An 11,354-nucleotide genomic window follows, 5' to 3' on the forward strand; every position below is an offset into this window, starting at 1 on the left:
AGCTGGTCTGTGCTTCTCACTCTCGCTTCGGACACCACCATCACGGTCAGTCCTCAGTACCAAGGATCCTTTGATTAATAAGGAAAACCTTATGCGACTGTAAACTGGCATAGCCATTCAGAGGGCGGGCTGATAAAGTGCCCCAGCTCCTTTCGATGACCATTAATAACCACGGTGTAGGGAAAAATGCGGCCAATGTGGCTAAAATACCACATACCATGGAAAAAAGGGGGAAAAAACCGCATATGCAGAACGACCTAGGTTCATAAGAAAAGAGGCATGTGTTCGTGAAAGTATGTATGGGTGGAGAAAAAAACACCAGAAATGGCGGATAAAAGCTCACACAGTCCTGTGGAGAAGGCGGTGGCCACTCTTGCACACTAATTCGGGGACGATGTGCTGTGATCCTTCTCCCAACTGCCTGAGAAGGCAGGAATTCTGAGCTGACGGGCAGAGAGGCGCTGGGGTCTGGCTGAGACAGCCTTCCGTCTTCTTGAGTCGACACAGGGGAAGAGAAGGCTTTCACTGCCCATAGCCTTCAGAGGACATTGAAGCAAACCCTGGGCAGAGTTCGAGGAAGAGCCTAGAGGCCCTGGGAGCCCCTATTTGGGGACCTGTGGCCATGGTCACAGTGCTCTCTTATCATCAGGAAACTGCTCACCTTGCAACGGGAACCTAGACGGCACTGGTCACCAGGTGACCAGATGCTCGTCCTTAACGGCACTGCATGCGTGTCCATCATACCCTGCAAGGAGAGAGGCCGGAGCCCTTCCTTAGGGAAGACATGGAGTTAACTTGGGAGGTCGGAGGTGGACCTTGCATGAGACCATGTTCTCTTCCACGCTCTCTAACTGGTCTTCGCCGGGTGCTGGACTCAGTAGGAGAGGCTGCAAGGCTTCTGGCCTCACAAACCTACCTGCCCACGCCCATCCCGTCTGCTCCACCTTCGAGAATCACCTTACCACCTGTCAGTCATGTTCCCCTGTCTCAGCCTGATGCTCCCTTGGAAAGTCCCTCTGCCAAACTACACTGCTTTTAGTCCTGGAGACATCCCAACTCCTCCCCAACGTCTACATGGAATGGCTGAGCTGCCTCTAGTCTCCTCTCTGGTGTCTTTTTTTTTTTTTTTAAGATTTTATGTATGTATGTATTTATTTATTCATTTAGAGAGCGCGCAAGTGGGGGGATGGGCAGAGGAGGGAGAGAATCCCACGCAGACTCTTCACTGAGCGCGAAGCCTGACTCGGGGCTCCATCCCACGACCCTGAGGATCATGACCTGAGCTGAAACCAAGAGCTGGGCACTTAACCGACTGAGCCCCCCAGGCGCCCCTCCTCTCTATTGTCTCGTAGTATCTGTGTACTAACGGAGAGGTTGATAGGTGTATTTATGAATACCTTAAAATGCAAAGTTTACAGTCTTCTTTCTCCCATCTTGGAAATAGCATGAAGACAATGAGACCTGGACTGCAGTGTGTAATCCTTCTCATGAGCCACATGAAACAGGAAGCTTCTGGAGGGGCTCTTGCAAGCATGGGCTAGATAGTCGTGGTTTCAGTGCAACAGGTAGATTTTGCAGCCGGAAATGTTCACACAAGACACCCTTTATGGTTTCTGTCCGACTCTGGTGTTAGATGCGGTCCCTTTCACACTTGACAAAAAGCCATTTGACTTCTCACACTGTATTTATTTGTTCTTATTGCACCACCTGAAGGTACCAGGCAAAGGACCACAGACTGGATCTAGCTGAGGAGAGGCCTGGGTGCGGGGCCTTTGCTCACCTGCTCTTGAAGAATCTTAAAGAAGATTGAGCCATTTTCCCTTGAGCAACAATCCCTGAAACTTCTAAAGAGACCACCTGCAGAGAAGAGCCCCCCCTCCACTAACGCCGCAGAGGGGGCCCTTTTGGGAAATGAGGCTGCAAGAAAACCATTTAGCTGCCTTGTTATTAATCTGGCCTCAGTGCCACTTGCTGTCATTTATCACAACTGCACAAGCATTAACAGGGCGTCTGAGAGGGCCCTGAAACCACATCTCCGCTGCTCAGACCCTGAGGAACCGCACGTTCAGATCCCAGGGGCACTGGGGCACTTTTCCCTTCCAAGAAAGGTGAAGTCCACAATTTGGGATGCATGCTCCCGGGCTTCGCAAGCAGCTTACACTTGGTTATGAAGAAGACAAAAAATAAACAAAAACACCTCTTGCACCATCTATTTCAAATACAACCATACTGCAAGACAGAGATGATACATCTTGCACAAGGGTACTCTGTGTGTGTGTGTGTGTGTGTGTGTGTGTGTGTGTGTGTGTGTGTGTGTGTTTAACTTTAGCCAGAGCTAGCAAAGGCAACAGAGCTGGTTCACAAGATCGCACGTGGAGGATGGCTTCTCTTACGCTCCTTCTGTTCTCTCCATCCCTCACCCCAGAAGTCACACACCTTGATAAAGAACCCAAGAGACCCTTCTAAACAGACAACACCCCATGTTTTACATTGCCTGTACGGCCCATGCTTCATCATCTCCCTACAGCCGCCATGATGGCCTGCCTCCCTAAAACTCGCTAATGATTTTATAAACCCACATTTTTGTCATCCTATTCACCTTCTTTCTTGCTAAGCTGCTGCTGAGAGGAAAGTAAACCAACAAAAGAATGAATAAAGAAAATGGGGTTGGGATTCCTTGCCCTTTGCTCTTATGGCCCATCCAAATCCAAGCCCACGAAGACAGGCAGAGGCAGGACAAAATCAGGGGAAAGCAGACTGTAAAACCATTCCTGAAATAACTGAAAGCAGCTGCAGAAGGAAGAACCTAGAGAGCCCAATGCTCTGGGTGGGAGCGCATGGGCAGGGGAATAAAACTGGCTGAGAAACAAGCAAAGCCGGCCTTCCCGAGGGTTCTTTCGGGCCTGGGGTGGGTTACATCCTTCTCTGCAAGCTACCTGTGTGCTCTGTGGCATGGCTTCCGGCGAGAGACTTCCTGTAGAGGAAAAAACACGCCGTGATTTCTGCACTCTAGCTCTTTGCTCTCTCCTGTTTTCGGCTTTCAAGAGCCTGTCACAGAGAAGACACTAGATGCCGAAACGGCGCGCTGTGGGGCGATCTACTTTGCATACAGATTTGCTTGGAAAACTCTAAATTAATTAACGTGAACATTCAGGCTGATGCTAAGAGAGAGGTGCTATTGTCTGAGGGGGTCTCAAGGCCAAACTGGACACAGAAATAGCCCGCAATTATACAAATGCCCAATCCTGCCCGTTTCAGAATGACAAGTAGATTTTGAAAGCTGGAGAAATAATCAATTCCCCAACACAGATTTCCCGGTTTCATTTATCTGCCGAAGGAAAGGGGGTCTTCATTATTTACAATCCTTCGACAGCCGCTATTTGTTCTCTGGTCTATCGAACGAAACAGCAAACCCCCCGGGGTTGCGAGCTATCACTTAGCTACTTCTACATTGGTAGAACTGACTAGTGACATTTGGTGGTAGGGTGGAAATCTCAAGGTCAGCCTGTACTAAGCTATTTTTGTGTGATTGTTGTTTAGCTTAAAATGATGTCAGAGGTCGTAACCCAGAGCCTTTGTTTTGCAGATGAGAAAAAACTGAAGACCAAGGTCATTCCCATAAGTGATGGTCTTAAAAGCCCAAATTCCCCAGTCATCCCGATTAGATGCTCTTTGCACATAACTCTCTAAGCCACGGGCAGGATCTTCTGTATTAGCATTTTCAAAGTATCTCCGGCTTCATATTTCAATAACAATCATCAGGTTTCCTAACTAGGAAGAACAACTGAAGCTCAGTTTCCTCTTCTGGCCAACAGATGAGAAGAACAACAAGCTCAGGCCATTGCTCTCTTGGGCTTGAATTTTGATATGTGTCATTTATTGCCCTGCATCTAAAGACAGTATTAGCATAAATTCCAGTCTTCCTTCTTAAACTGTGCGGGAAGAATCAAGCTAGATTTTTTAAAGAAGGCTCTTGGTTTCCCCCTCACCTGTCATTTCAACAAGTTCAGCCAAGAGATGCTAATGCAGTTGTAAATTTTTACTATTACAGTGGTTTCAATAATTTTATTGGGAACAGAAGAGCTTGCAGAGAATGGCAGCTCTTACAGCGAAACATTTAAGGAGGTTGCTTACAGGGTCTTTTTTTTTTTTTTTTAAAGGTCATTTATTCGGTGGTTCTCTGTGGGGGTAGGAAAGAGGAAGGAGGGAATGTTACTAGCTAGGTTGCTTGGTTTATGTTTTATCAGACTGTTGTTCTGGTAATTCCACCGACTGGGGGATGTTTCTAATGGGTCTGTATTTAGAACATGTGTTAAGATGAGGGTTTCTCAATCTCGGCGTTAGTGACATTTTGGGTTGGATCCGTCTTTGTCATGACGGGCCGTCCTGTGCATGTTGGGTGTTTAGCAGCATCCCTGGCCTCTACCCATCGGATGACAGTAGCAATGCCCACCCCCCCTTAATCGTGACAATGAACAAATATTCCCAGATACCACTAACTGTGCCCCTGCCAATTTGCCCCTGGCCGAGAACCACCAGGTTGGGCAACTCTCGGAGTCTTCTAAGCAGGTTTCACTGTACATCATCAGAGCTCTAAGAGGAACTGGCTTCTTTGGATATTTTTGGCTCAGTTTATGTTCCAAAAACATACGAAAACCCCTACATGAAGACTCCTGCCTCACACCATTGCTAATCCGCCATCCGACTCCCCCTGTGAACACTCCCATGCCTGCTAGTATCTGAGGAGGCTGAAGTCATTAAGCATTCATATCAGCCTGCCTTACAACAAGTTAAGAAAAATAATTGTCCTTTTGCCATCAGGCAAAGTTCTGCTCTTTCCTACGTGGCTAAGAACGGAACAACTCTGCGGAATGAGAGAGGCCCGCGTGGGGTCATGCTACTCGTGTTCTCTGAAATTGCAACGTTCACAAAAAATCCCAGCTCCCCTTCTGCTTCTTGAGCTTTTCTTTCCGCAAATGGAATCCCCGGGAGTGGTGTGTCCAAGTCCGTGACAGGACAATGGGATGTGGATTCATGAAGCATGACCCTCAGCCAAATGAGAGAAGGGTGACTGACACAGAGAAATCCTTTCTGGCCAAAGCTGAAACTCGGTGCGCCAGCGCTCTCCTATTAGAATTCTGCCCTCGGGGGCGCCTGGGCGGCTCAGTCGGGCAAGCGTCTGCCTTCGGTTCAGGTCATGATCCCGGGGTCCTGCTCAGTGGGGAGCCTGCTTCCCCCTCTTCCTGCTGCTCCCCCAGCTTGTACTCTGTTTCTCTCCCTCTCTCTCTGACAAATAAATAAATAAATAAAATCTTTAAAAAAAAAAAAAAAATTCCGCGCTAAATCTTAGATACCTGATGAATTCTGGCACTACGATGCTCTGGTTCCTCGTGCTTGAGATAAACAGACACACATAGAAATATGTTCCAGCTCTAATGCTGACAACCGAGGAAGGGGGGTAGCATTTCTTGTCGGTTTTTGCATCAGATTAGCATGATCTCCAGCCACGATACAGATCCACATTAATAGAGACGCCCCATCTGCAAAACATAAGAGCTTTAAGCTCATGATACAATTTTCTAATCATAGATTGCCTTGTGCAAGGTCTGTGTGCAAGAGTCTGCGGGCTGGCTTTCCGAAAGCAACTTCCTGCTCGTGTACAAGAATATTTTAGGCAGAGATCTATTTCTAAATTCTTGTCCCTTCTTTTCTCTCCGTTCCTTCACCAGCCCCCCTTCTTTCTCAGACTTTTACTCCCCTTCTGATAAATCCAGTTGTCTTACTTTGAAAACTCGTATGTTTGTCGTTTGGATCTCCCACAGTTGCCATCAAGGCCTTGCACAAATGTAATAAATAAACACAAGCGCAGAAAGAAGTTTTTACAATCCACCCCCCCCCACCAGGCCCCATAAAAGCTGTAACGACCCCAATCGGCCCAGAGAAAAGAAGCGCGATTTGTTAAAAAATAAGTTACCTTCTCCCAGTAGAAAATGTTTTCCACTTCTACCACCTTCTGTAATGAGTAACTTTCAACCCAAAGTAACTCGTTCAGGTTCAAAACTCAAACGACTTGTACGAAATTTTTAACTTCAACCCCAATGCTTTTATGCCTGCATGACATATACATATTGGCAGAGAATAAAAAACCATAATAGCATTTTACTATTAGACCTGATACTTCATTTTCTAGTGCTAGTTCCTTCAGAATCCACTTAACTGAATCTGTTTGAACGTGTCATTCCTTGTTATTGGATTCTGTGGACATTTTAGAAAATCCAACACAAATTGCGCACAGAATGTGGAAACATGCTAAGAGCCTTTTCTTAATGGAGCTACATTCTAATGGTGGTGGCGAAGGGGGAGGATGAGAGTAAGCAATAAACAGAATAAATCAGTAAAAGTACAGAGTTTATTAGGAGGTAATAAGGTAGAGCAGAATAAAGGGAATGATGCTTGAGGCTGGTGTCACTGGAAATAGGGTGGCCCCGGGCAGGCCCCCTTGGGAGGTGACAGCAGAGCGAAGACATAAAGGAGGTGAGGGAGGGAGCCACAAGGGTTAACGGGGAGAAGTGTCCTCCAGGCAGAGGGAATGGCCTGTGCAAAGGGGAGTAGAGGGTGGGGGCACGTCTGGCACAGAGGAGAAACTACATGCACGGAGGCCCGAGTGCCCAGGAAGGGAGGAGGGGCCCAGGTCCCACAGGACTTGGCAAGCCACTGTAAGGATTTGGCTTCTACTCTCAAATAAATGGGGAGTCATTGCAGGTTTCAATAATAAACATTTTTCTACTGAGGCAAAATTCACGTAACATGGAATTAACCATTTATTTATTTATTTATTTATTTATTTGAGAGCGAGAGCACATGGGCATGCATGATCATGGGGGTAGGGGCAGGGGCAGAGGGAGAATCCCAAGCAGACTCCCCAGTGAGTGTGGAGTGCAACGCGGGGCTCAAGCTCAATGACCCTGAGATCATGACCTGAGCTGAAATCAAGAGTCAGACGCTCAACCGACGGAGCCACCCAGGTGCCCCGAGCATCAGCCATTTAAAAGTGACTAATTCAGTGGCATTTAGTACCTTCACAGTGTGGTGCGACTCCTCCTCTTTTTAGTTCCAAAACGTTTTCATCACCTCGAGAAAGCCCCAAACCCATAGAGCAGTCACTCCCCATTCCACCCTCCCCTTCAGCCCCTGGCAACCACCAGCTTGCACGTTGTCTCGATGCATCCGCCTCTTCTTCTTTTTATGGCTACGTAATATTCCATTGTATGGACAAACAACAACGTGTTTATCCACTCCCCAGTCCACAGACATTCGGGCTACTTCCGTCTTTTGGCTATTGTGAATAGTGCGCCCGTAAACATCGTAGGTTTTTAAGTAACAACGAGACCGTGAACCCCCTTCCATTTTATACAATACATACAAAGCTACCGTATGATTCATCTACTAGCCCCACTTAGCAAATCCATTTTTAAGTAACGAAAGCTAAGAAGCGAATCAGTGTGTCTCCCACTGTGTTCACTGGACCCGGCCCTCAGCCCTGGGCTGCCACCCGCTTCACTACTTAAAATATCTACTCCCACCAGAACCATTTGTTAAATTTTTATAATTGTTCTCTACCATTGGCAATGAAAGGCCAATCAACTGTTAAATAGAAGAATATCCTCAGTACCCAAAAAATTAGTTATCCAAAACTGACAAAGGGATCTTAAGAAAGATGGGCCACAGTGATTAAGAATGAAAATTCTCCAGCCAAAAGGAGAAATCATTTTGCTTAAAAATACAGACGACTTGGAGCGCCCGGGTGGCTCAGTCAGTGAAGTGTCCGCCTTCGGCTCACATCACGGTCCCGGGGTCCTGGGATCGAGCCCCGCATCGGGCTCCCTGCTCAGTGGGGAGTCTGCCTCTCCCTCTGCTCCTCCCCACCGCTCGCACTCACTCTCTCTCATAAAAATAAATACATAAAATCTTAAAAAAAAAAAATACAGATAACTTAATGTAACATGGTGTCCTGGGCTAGATCTTGAAACAGGAAGAGGTCAACATCTGTGTGCCTGCACTTCTGAGGCCAGGGCAGTTGCCTGACTCAGAGAAAGTTTTCAGCCCTGGGGCTCATTTTCCTTCACAAAATGCTGCCCTGAGAGGGCTGAAGAGGCCAGCCCTCCGTGTGCAGGGAAGCCAACCCGCCTGCACCAGAAATCACACCCAGGCTTGAAGGAACTTCTGGCTCCCTGGCTCTCCATCCACCGAACTGCTGTGAGTCACAGAAGTCCTTCCGATAAGGAAAATTCGAGGTGTGCCGGTGACACCATCTTCCCACTGCGCATGGGCTGGGCTGGTGGGAAAGGCCGCGAGAGGCCCTGCTGGTCTCCCAAGCAAAAGCTGAAACTGGAAGTACTTCCCTTTTCCAGCAGAGCCTCCCTCAGATTTCCTCCCCAGTGAGTGCTGTCACGAGGCCAAGGCAGAAAGACTCTGTGGGATTTACTGCACCAGCAGCCTGCCCGCCCCATTAGCTCCAGGGCCTGTCTTTGCGATTCCCGGAAAAGGCTGGGCCAGGCTGGAAACAGAATGGGGGGAAGAGAGCGAGGGCCCCTCCCGACATTTTTACCCAGGCAAAGCCCGGTTAAGGGTTAAAGAAAGCCGGCCTGGAAGACAAAGGTACATCCCTAAACTCAATTTTGGCCTCTGCACCTTCTTGGCAGGGTGGAGGAAGGAGGGAAAGAGGGGGAGGGCTCAGACCACAGGCTGACATGGGGTTTAGGGCGCCCCGGGCTTGCCACGATGTCCTGTCCGTACAACCTCTGAAGAAAAAGTGATCCTCAGAGGACTAGGAAATAAGACGGGGCTTGCTCCAGGTGTCTCCCCGCTCCCCAAATTCCCCAACTGGGAGGGGGAAGGGCTGCTTTAGAAAGGATTCTTTTCTTTTTCTTTTTTTTTTTTAAGATTTTATTTATTTATTTGGCAGAGAGAGCACAAGCAGGGGGAGCGGCAGACAGAGGCAGAGGGAGAAGCAGGCTCCCGCCGAGCAGGGAGCCCGATGCGGGGCTCGATCCCAGGACCCCGGGATCATGCCCTGAGCCGAAGGCAGACGCTTAACGAACGACTGAGCCACCCGGGTGCCCGCTGACTTGTCTTTCTCAGAAACTTTATCACGCTGTGTTCTAACGTTATTCCTCCACCATTAACACAGTACCTGGCAAGGAGTGGGCAGGTATTCAAGAAATGTTTTTGGAATGAATGGATGGGCGGATGGATGGATGGATGGATGGATGGATGAAGTTACAAACAACTAGTATCTTAGTGCGCATAATACGTATCTCCTCACAAAACATTCAGAGAGATAGAGGATAGATATAGACATCTGGTTAGAACTCATGACTCCCCTAAGAACAAATATTTTTTAATTTTCATTATATCAGAGTAAAGGCAGCGTCACCCCTATAAATGACTTGACCAAGTCACAAGTGATGAAGTCAAGTTCTAGTTCACGGAGATATTATTATGTCTATATTATGATGTGTTTATTTATAATCTTTGGGTTCATTTTACTTGAAAAAAATATTATAGGGGCACCTGGATGGCTCAGTCGGTAGAACATGTGACTCTTGATCTCAGGGTCATAAGTTCAAGCCCCACATTGGGTGTAAAGAGGACTTAGAAATTTAAAAAAAAAAAATCTTAAAAAAAATATAGCACTAGCCTTGGAATTAATACCATTAATTCTATGGAGAATATATATTGAATATAAAAATACAGAATTTTAAAGTTAAAAGAAACTGGCCTGCTCTTCTGGGCCAACTCCATTATTTTACAAATGAGGAAACTAAAGCCCAGAGAGGTTAAGTGACTTGTCCAAGGTCACACAGCTGCTACGTGAGTGTCAGGATTGGAATCTAGATTTTTTTCCAGATACTAAATTCAGTACCTTTCGTACCATACAACAAAGATAACTGGTTTATAAACAAATTCTTGGAACATAGCTTATTTATGTTTTGGGCCTGCTGTGTTTATAAACCACACATGCCCAGACTTCCTGGGATGATTCCCGTGGCAGAAATCCTATGCCAGTTTCAGAACATGGGGTCCAACGTGGTGATGGAGTTCAGAGTTAGCTTTGAGGTCAACGGGTGCCTGGGTGGCTCAGTGGGTGAAGCATCTGACTCATGATTTCAGCTCTGGTCATGATTTCATGGGTCGTTGGATGGAGCCCTGTGTCAGTCTCTGTGCTCAGCAGGGAGTCTGCTTGAGATTCTCTCCTTCTGCCCACCCCCACTTGCATGAGCTCACACTCTCTCTCTAAAATAAATAAAACTTAAAAAAAAAAAAAAAGAATTCGCTTTGGAGTGCCTGGGTGGCTCAGTCAGTGAAGCGTCTGCCTTCGCCTCAGGTCATGATCCTCGGGTCCTGAGATCAAGCCCCACATTGGGCTCTGTGCTCATCGGGGAGTCTGTTTCTCCCTCTCTCTTTGCCCCCACCCCAGCCCACGCTCCCTCCCTCTCACTCTCTCTCGATCTCAAATAAATAAATAATCTTAAAAACATAAGTTAGCTTTGAGGTCAAATTGCCTGGGTTCAGATTCTGGCTGTGTGACCTTTGGCAAATCACTTCGTTTCTCTGTGCTTACTTATCACCTGTAAAATGAGTTTAATGGTTCCTACCTCAGAGGGTGGCTACAAAGATTAAATTATTTACTACATGTAAAGTGACTCATACTAAATGCTAGTAAATGTCAGCTTAAATAACCTTGGTTTAGAAAATAGCTCCTTACATATATATGAGGTCACTGGTAGTCCATTCGAGTTGAGGAGAGTAGTGACCAGAAAGGGTCATGAGGAGGCCTTCCCGGCGCTGATAATGTTCTCTCTCCTGATCTGGTAACTGGTTCCGCAGTCATGTGTGGTTTGTAAAAATCTATCAAGAACTGTGAAGGGTCTCAGATTTGACCCTACTTGCGAGCTGACAAGTTAGCCTGCCGTAATTTTGTGGATGCCGCCAGAAGACGCTCACCTCCTGGGTCAGAAACAAAGGACCTTATTGCTCATAGCACGGCCGGCAGCATGAGCCTCATGTTTATGTCGGTCCCCTCTTCACCCCTAGTCTCTGGGATTCCCTGGGCAACGTGGAGGGGCCCGTTGGATGCTGCACATGCAGTGGATTTGTGTCACGGCTGAAGAACCCATGGTCGAAGGGAACCCAAATCTTTTAAAACAGGCAGTAAGCCTGCATGACCTTTGCCCTGGAGAGAAACCTTGTCTTTATTACATTGGACTGGCTTTATTATACTGGACCTTTGCTCTGGAGGGAGACCCTAGCTCTGTCGCCCAAGGCTGTTCGCTCTACAAACACCCTTGATG

Source organism: Callorhinus ursinus, unplaced genomic scaffold (assembly GCF_003265705.2).
Source record: "Callorhinus ursinus isolate GAN/ISIS: 27379988/994484 unplaced genomic scaffold, GSC_fseal_2.0 scaffold16, whole genome shotgun sequence".
Taxonomy (NCBI): domain Eukaryota; kingdom Metazoa; phylum Chordata; class Mammalia; order Carnivora; family Otariidae; genus Callorhinus; species Callorhinus ursinus.